General features: G+C 46.6%; 8 non-coding genes across 8 annotated transcripts; all 8 read left to right on the top strand.

The window, feature by feature from the left end:
- Positions 1-587: 587 nt before the first annotated feature.
- Positions 588-659, top strand: trnap-ugg (transfer RNA proline (anticodon UGG)). The gene has a single exon. It is a non-coding gene; the product is annotated as a tRNA-Pro (tRNA).
- A 2,920-nt stretch (positions 660-3,579) lies between these two features.
- Positions 3,580-3,651, top strand: trnap-ugg (transfer RNA proline (anticodon UGG)). The gene has a single exon. It is a non-coding gene; the product is annotated as a tRNA-Pro (tRNA).
- Positions 3,652-5,462: 1,811 nt separating this feature from the next.
- On the top strand, positions 5,463-5,534 carry trnap-ugg (transfer RNA proline (anticodon UGG)). The gene has a single exon. It is a non-coding gene; the product is annotated as a tRNA-Pro (tRNA).
- Positions 5,535-6,542: 1,008 nt separating this feature from the next.
- On the top strand, positions 6,543-6,614 carry trnap-ugg (transfer RNA proline (anticodon UGG)). Its single transcript has one exon. It is a non-coding gene; the product is annotated as a tRNA-Pro (tRNA).
- Positions 6,615-8,076: 1,462 nt separating this feature from the next.
- Positions 8,077-8,148, top strand: trnap-ugg (transfer RNA proline (anticodon UGG)). Its single transcript has one exon. It is a non-coding gene; the product is annotated as a tRNA-Pro (tRNA).
- A 1,008-nt stretch (positions 8,149-9,156) lies between these two features.
- Positions 9,157-9,228, top strand: trnap-ugg (transfer RNA proline (anticodon UGG)). The gene has a single exon. It is a non-coding gene; the product is annotated as a tRNA-Pro (tRNA).
- A 1,462-nt stretch (positions 9,229-10,690) lies between these two features.
- trnap-ugg (transfer RNA proline (anticodon UGG)) lies at positions 10,691-10,762 on the top strand. Its single transcript has one exon. It is a non-coding gene; the product is annotated as a tRNA-Pro (tRNA).
- A 1,356-nt stretch (positions 10,763-12,118) lies between these two features.
- On the top strand, positions 12,119-12,190 carry trnap-agg (transfer RNA proline (anticodon AGG)). The gene has a single exon. It is a non-coding gene; the product is annotated as a tRNA-Pro (tRNA).
- Positions 12,191-12,941: the final 751 nt, after the last annotated feature.

Here is a 12,941-nt window from a genome sequence, read left to right as displayed (position 1 = left end):
TTGCTTTGGGTGCGAGAGGTCCTGGGTTCAAATCCCGGACGAGCCCATTACAGTATGCTGTTGAAGGAGGTAACATGTCAAAGAGGGCTCCTGTTCTATTCCCAAATCAGTCCTTTACCCAACGTAGATCGGCGTGATTTGCTGCGGAAGTTTCTCCAGCTCTTTTTGTCTACTCATTCTTTGTGACAACAAATCAATCAAAGCAACAACCAGAACATGGCTCGTTGGTCTAGGGGTATGATTCTCGCTTAGGGTGCAAGGAGCCTTTGTCTAAACATGTTTTGTGACAACAAATCGATCAAAGCAGCAACCAGAACATGGCTCGTTGGTCTCGTGGTATGATTCTCGCTTAGGGTGCAGGGAGCCTTTGTCTAAGCATGTTTTGTGACAACAAATCGATCAATCGAAGCAGCAACGAGCCCTTTACAGTATGTTGTTGAAGGAGGTTACTTGGCGAAGAGGGATCCTGTTCTAATCTCAGATCAGTCCCAACGGAGATCAGTGTGATTTGCTGCAGAAGTTACTCCAGCTCTTTTCGTCCACACATTCTTTGGACAACAAATCGATCAAAGCAGCAACCAGAACATGGCTCGTTGGTCTAGGGGTATGATTCTCGCTTTGGGTGCGAGAGGTCCTGGGTTCAAATCCCGGACGAGCCCTTTACAGTAAGTTGTTGAAGGAGGTTATTTAGTGAAGAGGGCTCCTGTTCTATTCCCAAATCTGTCTTTTACCCAACGTCGATCTGGGTGATTTGCTGCAGAAGTTTCTCCAGCTCTTTATGTCTAAGCATGTTTTGTGACAAAAAATCGATCAATGCAGCAACCAGAACATGGCTCGTTGGTCTTGTGGTATGATTCTCGCTTAGGGTGCAGGGCGCCTTTGTCTAAGCATGTTTTGTGACAACAAATCGATCAATCTAAGCAGCAGCTGGAACATGGCTCGTTGGTCTAGGGGTATGATTCTAGCTTAGGGTGCGAGAGGTCCCGTGTTCAAATCCAGGATGAGCCCATTACAGTAAGTTGTTGAAGGAGGTTATTTAGTGAAGAGGGCTCCTGTTCTATTCCCAAATCTGTCTTTTACCCAACGTCGATCTGGGTGATTTGCTGCAGAAGTTTCTCCAGCTCTTTTTGAATATGCGTGTTTTGCGACAAAAAATCGATCAATGCAGCAACCAGAACATGGCTCGTTGGTCTTGTGGTATGATTCTCGCTTAGGGTGCAGGGCGCCTTTGTCTAAGCATGTTTTGTGACAACAAATCGATCAATCGAAGCACAACTACAACATGGCTCGTTGGTCTAGGGGTATGATTCTCGCATAGGGTGCCAGAAGTCCTGGGTTCAAATCCTGGACGAGCCCATTACAGTATGCTGTTGAAGGAGGTAACAAGGCAAAGAGGGCTCCTGTTCTATTCCCAAATCAGTCCTTTACCCAACGTATATCGGGGTGATTTGCTGCAGAAGCTTCTCCAGCTCTTTTTGTCTACGCATTCTTTTTGACAACAAATCGCTCAAAGCAGCAACCAGGACATGGCTCGTTGGTCTAGGGGTATGATTCTCGCTTTGGGTGCGAGAGGTCCTGGGTTCAAATCCCAGAAGAGCCCATTACAGTATGCTGTTGAAGGAGGTAACAAGGCAAAGAGGGCTACTGTTCTATTCCCAAATCTGTCATTTACCCAAGGTCGATCGGGGTGATTTGCTTCGGAAGTTTCTCCAGCTCTTTTTGAATTTGCGTGTTTTGCGACAAAAAATCGATCAATGCAGCAACCAGAACATGGCTCGTTGGTCTTGTGGTATGATTCTCGCTTAGGGTGCAGGGAGCCTTTGTCTAAGCATGTTTTGTGACAACAAATCGATCAATCGAATCAGCAACCAGAACATGGCTCGTTGGTCTAGGGGTATGATTCTAGATTAGGGTGCGAGAGGTCCTGGGTTCAAATCCCGGATGAGCCCATTACAGTATGCTGTTGAATTAGGTAACATGGCAAAGAGGGCTCCTGTTCTATTCCCAAATCAGTCCTTTACCCAACGTATATCGGGGTGATTTGCTGCAGAAGTTTCTCCAGCTCTTTTTGTCTACTCGTTCTTTGTGACAACAAATCAATCAAAGCAGCAACCAGAACATGGCTCGTTGGTCTAGGGGTATGATTCTCGCTTTGGGTGCGAGAAGTCCTGGGTTCAAATCCCGGATGAGCCCTTTACAGTATGTTGTTGTAAGAGGTTACTTGGCGAAGAGGGCTCCTGTTCTAATCCCAGATCAATCCTTTACCCAACGTAGATCGGGGTGATTTGCTGCGGAAGTTTGACAGCTCTTTTTGTCTAAGCATTTTTTACGACAAAAAATCGATCAAAGCAGCAACCAGAACATGGCTCGTTGGTCTTGTGGTGTGATTCTCGCTTAGGGTGCAGGGAGCCTTTGTCTAAGCATGTTTTGTGACAACAAATCGATCAATCGAATCAGCAACTGGAACATGGCTCGTTGGTCTAGGGGTATGATTCTCGCTTAGGGTGCGAGAGGTCCCGGGTTCAAATCCTGGACGAGCCCATTACTTCTACAGCCCATTGCTGTAGAAGGAGGTAACCTGGCAAAGAGGGCTCCTGTTCGATTCCCAAATCAGTCCTTTTCCAAACGTAGATCGGGGTGATTTTCTGCAGAAGTTTCTCGAACTCTTTTTGTCTACGCATTCTTTGTGACAACAAATCGATCAAAGCAGCAACCAGAACATGGCTCGTTGGTCTAGGGGTATGATTCTTGCTTTGGGTGAGAGAAGTCCTGTGTTCAAATCCCGGACGGGCCCATTACAGTATGCTGTTGAAGGAGGTAACAAGGCAAAGAGGGCTCCTGTTCTATTCCCAAATCAGTCCTTTACCCAACGTAGATCGGCATGATTTGCTGCGGAAGTTTCTCCAGCTCTTTAGGTCTAAGCATGTTTTGTGACAACAAATCGATCAAAGCAGCAACCAGAACATGGCTCGTTGGTCTGGGGGTATGATTCTTGCTTTGGGTGCGAGAGGTCCTGGGTTCAAATCCCGGACGAGCCCATTACAGTATGCTGTTGAAGGAGGTAACATGTCAAAGAGGGCTCCTGTTCTATTCCCAAATCAGTCCTTTACCCAACGTAGATCGGCGTGATTTGCTGCGGAAGTTTCTCCAGCTCTTTTTGTCTACTCATTCTTTGTGACAACAAATCAATCAAAGCAACAACCAGAACATGGCTCGTTGGTCTAGGGGTATGATTCTCGCTTAGGGTGCAAGGAGCCTTTGTCTAAACATGTTTTGTGACAACAAATCGATCAAAGCAGCAACCAGAACATGGCTCGTTGGTCTCGTGGTATGATTCTCGCTTAGGGTGCAGGGAGCCTTTGTCTAAGCATGTTTTGTGACAACAAATCGATCAATCGAAGCAGCAACGAGCCCTTTACAGTATGTTGTTGAAGGAGGTTACTTGGCGAAGAGGGATCCTGTTCTAATCTCAGATCAGTCCCAACGGAGATCAGTGTGATTTGCTGCAGAAGTTACTCCAGCTCTTTTCGTCCACACATTCTTTGGACAACAAATCGATCAAAGCAGCAACCAGAACATGGCTCGTTGGTCTAGGGGTATGATTCTCGCTTTGGGTGCGAGAGGTCCTGGGTTCAAATCCCGGACGAGCCCTTTACAGTAAGTTGTTGAAGGAGGTTATTTAGTGAAGAGGGCTCCTGTTCTATTCCCAAATCTGTCTTTTACCCAACGTCGATCTGGGTGATTTGCTGCAGAAGTTTCTCCAGCTCTTTATGTCTAAGCATGTTTTGTGACAAAAAATCGATCAATGCAGCAACCAGAACATGGCTCGTTGGTCTTGTGGTATGATTCTCGCTTAGGGTGCAGGGCGCCTTTGTCTAAGCATGTTTTGTGACAACAAATCGATCAATCTAAGCAGCAGCTGGAACATGGCTCGTTGGTCTAGGGGTATGATTCTAGCTTAGGGTGCGAGAGGTCCCGTGTTCAAATCCAGGATGAGCCCATTACAGTAAGTTGTTGAAGGAGGTTATTTAGTGAAGAGGGCTCCTGTTCTATTCCCAAATCTGTCTTTTACCCAACGTCGATCTGGGTGATTTGCTGCAGAAGTTTCTCCAGCTCTTTTTGAATATGCGTGTTTTGCGACAAAAAATCGATCAATGCAGCAACCAGAACATGGCTCGTTGGTCTTGTGGTATGATTCTCGCTTAGGGTGCAGGGCGCCTTTGTCTAAGCATGTTTTGTGACAACAAATCGATCAATCGAAGCACAACTACAACATGGCTCGTTGGTCTAGGGGTATGATTCTCGCATAGGGTGCCAGAAGTCCTGGGTTCAAATCCTGGACGAGCCCATTACAGTATGCTGTTGAAGGAGGTAACAAGGCAAAGAGGGCTCCTGTTCTATTCCCAAATCAGTCCTTTACCCAACGTATATCGGGGTGATTTGCTGCAGAAGCTTCTCCAGCTCTTTTTGTCTACGCATTCTTTTTGACAACAAATCGCTCAAAGCAGCAACCAGGACATGGCTCGTTGGTCTAGGGGTATGATTCTCGCTTTGGGTGCGAGAGGTCCTGGGTTCAAATCCCAGAAGAGCCCATTACAGTATGCTGTTGAAGGAGGTAACAAGGCAAAGAGGGCTACTGTTCTATTCCCAAATCTGTCATTTACCCAAGGTCGATCGGGGTGATTTGCTTCGGAAGTTTCTCCAGCTCTTTTTGAATTTGCGTGTTTTGCGACAAAAAATCGATCAATGCAGCAACCAGAACATGGCTCGTTGGTCTTGTGGTATGATTCTCGCTTAGGGTGCAGGGCGCCTTTGTCTAAGCATGTTTTGTGACAACAAATCGATCAATCGAAGCAGCAGCTGGAGCATGACTCGTTGGTCTAGGGGTATGATTCTAGCTTAGGGTGCAAGAGGTCCCGTGTTCAAATCCAGGATGAGCCCATTACAGTATGCTGTTGAAGGAGGTAACCTGGCAAAGAGGGCTCCTGTTCTATTCCCAAATCAGTCCTTTTCCAAACGTAGATCAAGGTGATTTTCTGCAGAAGTTTCTCGAACTCTTTTTGTCTACGCATGTTTTGTGACAACAAATCGATCAAAGCAGCAACCAGAACATGGCTCATTGGTTTCGTGGTATGATTCTTGCTTAGGGTGCAGGGAGCCTTTGTCTAAGCATGTTTTGTGACAACAAATAGATCAATCGAAGCAGCAACTACAACATGGCTCGTTGGTCTAGGGGTATGATTCTCGCATAGGGTGCCAGAAGTCCTGGGTTCAAATCCTGGACGAGCCCATTACAGTATGCTGTTGAAGGAGGTAACAAGGCAAAGAGGGCTCCTGTTCTATTCCCAAATCAGTCCTTTACCCAACGTATATCGGGGTGATTTGCTGCAGAAGCTTCTCCAGCTCTTTTTGTCTACGCATTCTTTTTGACAACAAATCGCTCAAAGCAGCAACCAGGACATGGCTCGTTGGTCTAGGGGTATGATTCTCGCTTTGGGTGCGAGAGGTCCTGGGTTCAAATCCCAGACGAGCCCTTTACAGTAAGTTGTTGAAGGAGGTTATTTAGTGAAGAGGGCTACTGTTCTATTCCCAAATCTGTCATTTACCCAAGGTCGATCGGGGTGATTTGCTGCGGAAGTTTTTCCAGCTCTTTATGTCTAAGCATGTTTTGTGACAACAAATCGATCAATGCAGCAACCGGAACATGGCTCGTTGGTCTAGGGGTATGATTCTCGCTTTTGGTGCCAGAAGTCCTGGGTTCAAATCCTGGACGAGCCCATTACAGTATGCTGTTGAAGGAGGTAACATGGCAAAGAGGGCTCCTGTTCTATTCCCAAATCAGTCCTTTACCCAACGTATATCGGGGTGATTTGCTGCAGAAGTTTCTCCAGCTCTTTTTGTCTACTCATTCTTTGTGACAACAAATCAATCAAAGCAGCAACCGGAACATGGCTCGTTGGTCTAGGGGTATGATTCTCGCTTTGGGTGCGAGAAGTCCTGGGTTCAAATCCCGGATGAGCCCTTTACAGTATGTTGTTGTAGGAGGTTACTTGGCGAAGAGGGCTCCTGTTCTAATCCCAGATCAATCCTTTACCCAACGTAGATCGGGGTGATTTGCTGCGGAAGTTTCACAGCTGTTTTTGTCTAAGCATTTTTTACGACAAAAAATCGATCAAAGCAGCAACCAGAACATGGCTCGTTGGTCTTGTGGTGTGATTCTCGCTTAGGGTGCAGGGAGCCTTTGTCTAAGCATGTTTTGTGACAACAAATCGATCAATCGAAGCAGCAGCTGGAGCATGGCTCGTTGGTCTAGGGGTATGATTCTAGCTTAGGGTGCGAGAGGTCTAGGATTCAAATCCCGGACGAGCCCATTACAGTATGCTGTTGAAAGAGGTAACCTGGCAAAGAGGGCTGCTGTTCTATTCCCAAATCTGTCATTTACCCAAGGTCGATCGGGGTGATTTGCTGCGGAAGTTTCTCCAGCTCTTTATGTCTAAGCATGTTTTGTGACAACAAATCGATCAAAGCAGCAACCAGAACATGGCTCGTTGGTCTAGGGGTATGATTCTCGCTTTGGGTGCGAGAGGTCCCGGGTTCAAATCCCAGACGAGCCCTTTACAGTAAGTTGTTGAAGGAGGTTATTTAGTGAAGAGGGCTCCTGTTCTATTCCCAAATCTGTCTTTTACCCAACGTCGATATGGGTGATTTGCTGCAGAAGTTTCTCCAGCTCTTTTTGAATATGCGTGTTTTGCGACAAAAAATCGATCAATGCAGCAACCAGAACATGGCTCGTTGGTCTTGTGGTATGATTCTCGTTTAGGGTGCAGGGCGCCTTTGTCTAAGCATGTTTTGTGACAACAAATCGATCAATCGAAGCACAACTACAACATGGCTCGTTGGTCTAGGGGTATGATTCTCGCATAGGGTGCCAGAAGTCCTGGGTTCAAATCCTGGACGAGCCCATTACAGTATGCTGTTGAAGGAGGTAACAAGGCAAAGAGGGCTCCTGTTCTATTCCCAAATCAGTCCTTTACCCAACGTATATCGGGGTGATTTGCTGCAGAAGCTTCTCCAGCTCTTTTTGTCTACGCATTCTTTTTGACAACAAATCGCTCAAAGCAGCAACCAGGACATGGCTCGTTGGTCTAGGGGTATGATTCTCGCTTTGGGTGCGAGAGGTCCTGGGTTCAAATCCCAGAAGAGCCCATTACAGTATGCTGTTGAAGGAGGTAACAAGGCAAAGAGGGCTACTGTTCTATTCCCAAATCTGTCATTTACCCAAGGTCGATCGGGGTGATTTGCTTCGGAAGTTTCTCCAGCTCTTTTTGAATTTGCGTGTTTTGCGACAAAAAATCGATCAATGCAGCAACCAGAACATGGCTCGTTGGTCTTGTGGTATGATTCTCGCTTAGGGTGCAGGGCGCCTTTGTCTAAGCATGTTTTGTGACAACAAATCGATCAATCGAAGCAGCAGCTGGAGCATGACTCGTTGGTCTAGGGGTATGATTCTAGCTTAGGGTGCAAGAGGTCCCGTGTTCAAATCCAGGATGAGCCCATTACAGTATGCTGTTGAAGGAGGTAACCTGGCAAAGAGGGCTCCTGTTCTATTCCCAAATCAGTCCTTTTCCAAACGTAGATCAAGGTGATTTTCTGCAGAAGTTTCTCGAACTCTTTTTGTCTACGCATGTTTTGTGACAACAAATCGATCAAAGCAGCAACCAGAACATGGCTCATTGGTTTCGTGGTATGATTCTCGCTTAGGGTGCAGGGAGCCTTTGTCTAAGCATGTTTTGTGACAACAAATAGATCAATCGAAGCAGCAACTACAACATGGCTCGTTGGTCTAGGGGTATGATTCTCGCATAGGGTGCCAGAAGTCCTGGGTTCAAATCCTGGACGAGCCCATTACAGTATGCTGTTGAAGGAGGTAACAAGGCAAAGAGGGCTCCTGTTCTATTCCCAAATCAGTCCTTTACCCAACGTATATCGGGGTGATTTGCTGCAGAAGCTTCTCCAGCTCTTTTTGTCTACGCATTCTTTTTGACAACAAATCGCTCAAAGCAGCAACCAGGACATGGCTCGTTGGTCTAGGGGTATGATTCTCGCTTTGGGTGCGAGAGGTCCTGGGTTCAAATCCCAGACGAGCCCTTTACAGTAAGTTGTTGAAGGAGGTTATTTAGTGAAGAGGGCTACTGTTCTATTCCCAAATCTGTCATTTACCCAAGGTCGATCGGGGTGATTTGCTGCGGAAGTTTTTCCAGCTCTTTATGTCTAAGCATGTTTTGTGACAACAAATCGATCAATGCAGCAACCGGAACATGGCTCGTTGGTCTAGGGGTATGATTCTCGCTTTTGGTGCCAGAAGTCCTGGGTTCAAATCCTGGACGAGCCCATTACAGTATGCTGTTGAAGGAGGTAACATGGCAAAGAGGGCTCCTGTTCTATTCCCAAATCAGTCCTTTACCCAACGTATATCGGGGTGATTTGCTGCAGAAGTTTCTCCAGCTCTTTTTGTCTACTCATTCTTTGTGACAACAAATCAATCAAAGCAGCAACCGGAACATGGCTCGTTGGTCTAGGGGTATGATTCTCGCTTTGGGTGCGAGAAGTCCTGGGTTCAAATCCCGGATGAGCCCTTTACAGTATGTTGTTGTAGGAGGTTACTTGGCGAAGAGGGCTCCTGTTCTAATCCCAGATCAATCCTTTACCCAACGTAGATCGGGGTGATTTGCTGCGGAAGTTTCACAGCTGTTTTTGTCTAAGCATTTTTTACGACAAAAAATCGATCAAAGCAGCAACCAGAACATGGCTCGTTGGTCTTGTGGTGTGATTCTCGCTTAGGGTGCAGGGAGCCTTTGTCTAAGCATGTTTTGTGACAACAAATCGATCAATCGAAGCAGCAGCTGGAGCATGGCTCGTTGGTCTAGGGGTATGATTCTAGCTTAGGGTGCGAGAGGTCTAGGATTCAAATCCCGGACGAGCCCATTACAGTATGCTGTTGAAAGAGGTAACCTGGCAAAGAGGGCTGCTGTTCTATTCCCAAATCTGTCATTTACCCAAGGTCGATCGGGGTGATTTGCTGCGGAAGTTTCTCCAGCTCTTTATGTCTAAGCATGTTTTGTGACAACAAATCGATCAAAGCAGCAACCAGAACATGGCTCGTTGGTCTAGGGGTATGATTCTCGCTTTGGGTGCGAGAGGTCCCGGGTTCAAATCCCAGACGAGCCCTTTACAGTAAGTTGTTGAAGGAGGTTATTTAGTGAAGAGGGCTCCTGTTCTATTCCCAAATCTGTCTTTTACCCAACGTCGATATGGGTGATTTGCTGCAGAAGTTTCTCCAGCTCTTTTTGAATATGCGTGTTTTGCGACAAAAAATCGATCAATGCAGCAACCAGAACATGGCTCGTTGGTCTTGTGGTATGATTCTCGTTTAGGGTGCAGGGCGCCTTTGTCTAAGCATGTTTTGTGACAACAAATCGATCAATCGAAGCACAACTACAACATGGCTCGTTGGTCTAGGGGTATGATTCTCGCATAGGGTGCCAGAAGTCCTGGGTTCAAATCCTGGACGAGCCCATTACAGTATGCTGTTGAAGGAGGTAACAAGGCAAAGAGGGCTCCTGTTCTATTCCCAAATCAGTCCTTTACCCAACGTATATCGGGGTGATTTGCTGCAGAAGCTTCTCCAGCTCTTTTTGTCTACGCATTCTTTTTGACAACAAATCGCTCAAAGCAGCAACCAGGACATGGCTCGTTGGTCTAGGGGTATGATTCTCGCTTTGGGTGCGAGAGGTCCTGGGTTCAAATCCCAGAAGAGCCCATTACAGTATGCTGTTGAAGGAGGTAACAAGGCAAAGAGGGCTACTGTTCTATTCCCAAATCTGTCATTTACCCAAGGTCGATCGGGGTGATTTGCTTCGGAAGTTTCTCCAGCTCTTTTTGAATTTGCGTGTTTTGCGACAAAAAATCGATCAATGCAGCAACCAGAACATGGCTCGTTGGTCTTGTGGTATGATTCTCGCTTAGGGTGCAGGGCGCCTTTGTCTAAGCATGTTTTGTGACAACAAATCGATCAATCGAAGCAGCAGCTGGAGCATGACTCGTTGGTCTAGGGGTATGATTCTAGCTTAGGGTGCAAGAGGTCCCGTGTTCAAATCCAGGATGAGCCCATTACAGTATGCTGTTGAAGGAGGTAACCTGGCAAAGAGGGCTCCTGTTCTATTCCCAAATCAGTCCTTTTCCAAACGTAGATCAAGGTGATTTTCTGCAGAAGTTTCTCGAACTCTTTTTGTCTACGCATGTTTTGTGACAACAAATCGATCAAAGCAGCAACCAGAACATGGCTCATTGGTTTCGTGGTATGATTCTCGCTTAGGGTGCAGGGAGCCTTTGTCTAAGCATGTTTTGTGACAACAAATAGATCAATCGAAGCAGCAACTACAACATGGCTCGTTGGTCTAGGGGTATGATTCTCGCATAGGGTGCCAGAAGTCCTGGGTTCAAATCCTGGACGAGCCCATTACAGTATGCTGTTGAAGGAGGTAACAAGGCAAAGAGGGCTCCTGTTCTATTCCCAAATCAGTCCTTTACCCAACGTATATCGGGGTGATTTGCTGCAGAAGCTTCTCCAGCTCTTTTTGTCTACGCATTCTTTTTGACAACAAATCGCTCAAAGCAGCAACCAGGACATGGCTCGTTGGTCTAGGGGTATGATTCTCGCTTTGGGTGCGAGAGGTCCTGGGTTCAAATCCCAGACGAGCCCTTTACAGTAAGTTGTTGAAGGAGGTTATTTAGTGAAGAGGGCTACTGTTCTATTCCCAAATCTGTCATTTACCCAAGGTCGATCGGGGTGATTTGCTGCGGAAGTTTTTCCAGCTCTTTATGTCTAAGCATGTTTTGTGACAACAAATCGATCAAAGCAGCAACCGGAACATGGCTCGTTGGTCTAGGGGTATGATTCTCGCTTTTGGTGCCAGAAGTCCTGGGTTCAAATCCTGGACGAGCCCATTACAGTATGCTGTTGAAGGAGGTAACATGGCAAAGAGGGCTCCTGTTCTATTCCCAAATCAGTCCTTTACCCAACGTATATCGGGGTGATTTGCTGCAGAAGTTTCTCCAGCTCTTTTTGTCTACTCATTCTTTGTGACAACAAATCAATCAAAGCAGCAACCGGAACATGGCTCGTTGGTCTAGGGGTATGATTCTCGCTTTGGGTACGAGAAGTCCTGGGTTCAAATCCCGGATGAGCCCTTTACAGTATGTTGTTGTAGGAGGTTACTTGGCGAAGAGGGCTCCTGTTCTAATCCCAGATCAATCCTTTACCCAACGTAGATCGGGGTGATTTGCTGCGGAAGTTTCACAGCTCTTTTTGTCTAAGCATTTTTTACGACAAAAAATCGATCAAAGCAGCAACCAGAACATGGCTCGTTGGTCTTGTGGTGTGATTCTCGCTTAGGGTGCAGGGAGCCTTTGTCTAAGCATGTTTTGTGACAACAAATCTATCAATCGAAGCAGCAGCTGGAGCATGGCTCGTTGGTCTAGGGGTATGATTCTAGCTTAGGTTGCGAGAGGTCTAGGATTCAAATCCCGGACGAGCCCATTACAGTATGCTGTTGAAAGAGGTAACCTGGCAAAGAGGGCTGCTGTTCTATTCCCAAATCTGTCATTTACCCAAGGTCGATCGGGGTGATTTGCTGCGGAAGTTTCTCCAGCTCTTTATGTCTAAGCATGTTTTGTGACAACAAATCGATCAAAGCAGCAACCAGAACATGGCTCGTTGGTCTAGGGGTATGATTCTCGCTTTGGGTGCGAGAGGTCCCGGGTTCAAATCCGGGACGAGCCCTTTACAGTAAGTTGTTGAAGGAGGTTATTTAGTGAAGAGGGCTCCTGTTCTATTCCCAAATCTGTCTTTTACCCAACGTCGATATGGGTGATTTGCTGCAGAAGTTTCTCCAGCTCTTTTTGAATTTGCGTGTTTTGCGACAAAAAATCGATCAATGCAGCAACCAGAACATGGCTCGTTGGTCTTGTGGTATGATTCTCGCTTAGGGTGCAGGGCGCCTTTGTCTAAGCATGTTTTGTGACAACAAATCGATCAATCGAAGCACAACTGGAACATGGCTCGTTGGTCTAGGGGTATGATTCTCGCTTAGGGTGCGAGAGGTCCCGGGTTCAAATCCCGGACGAGCCCATTACTTCTACAGCCCATTGCTGTAGAAGGAGGTAACCTGGCAAAGAGGGCTCCTGTTCTATTCCCAAATCAGTCCTTTTCCAAACGTAGATCGGGGTGATTTTCTGCAGAAGTTTCTCGAACTCTTTTTGTCTACGCATGTTTTGTGACAACAAATCGATCAATCGAAGCAACAGCTGGAGCATGGCTCGTTGGTCTAGGGGTATGATTCTAGATTAGGGTGCGAGAGGTCCTGGGTTCAAATCCCGGATGAGCCCATTACAGTATGCTGTTGAATTAGGTAACCTGGCAAAGAGGGCTCCTGTTCTATTCCCAAATCAGTCCTTTTCCAAACGTAGATCAAGGTGATTTTCTGCAGAAGTTTCTCGAACTCTTTTTGTCTACGCATGTTTCGTGACAACAAATCGATCAAAGCAGCAACCAGAACATGGCTCGTTGGTCTTGTGGTATGATTCTCGCTTAGGGTGCAGGGAGCCTTTGTCTAAGCATGTTTTGTGACAACAAATCGATCAATCGAATCAGCAACTAGAACGTGGCTCGTTGGTCTAGGGGTATGATTCTCGCTTAGGGTGCAGGGAGCCTTTGTCTAAGCATGTTTTGTGACAACAAATCGATCAATCGAATCAGCAACTAGAACGTGGCTCGTTGGTCTAGGGGTATGATTCTCGCTTAGGGTGCAGGGAGCCTTTGTCTAAGCATGTTTTGTGACAACAAATCGATCAATCGAATCAGCAACCAGAACATGGCTCGT

This window comes from Osmerus eperlanus, chromosome 27, assembly GCF_963692335.1.
Source record: "Osmerus eperlanus chromosome 27, fOsmEpe2.1, whole genome shotgun sequence".
In the NCBI taxonomy this organism is placed as follows: domain Eukaryota; kingdom Metazoa; phylum Chordata; class Actinopteri; order Osmeriformes; family Osmeridae; genus Osmerus; species Osmerus eperlanus.
This window is presented reverse-complemented; position numbering and strand designations above follow the sequence as displayed.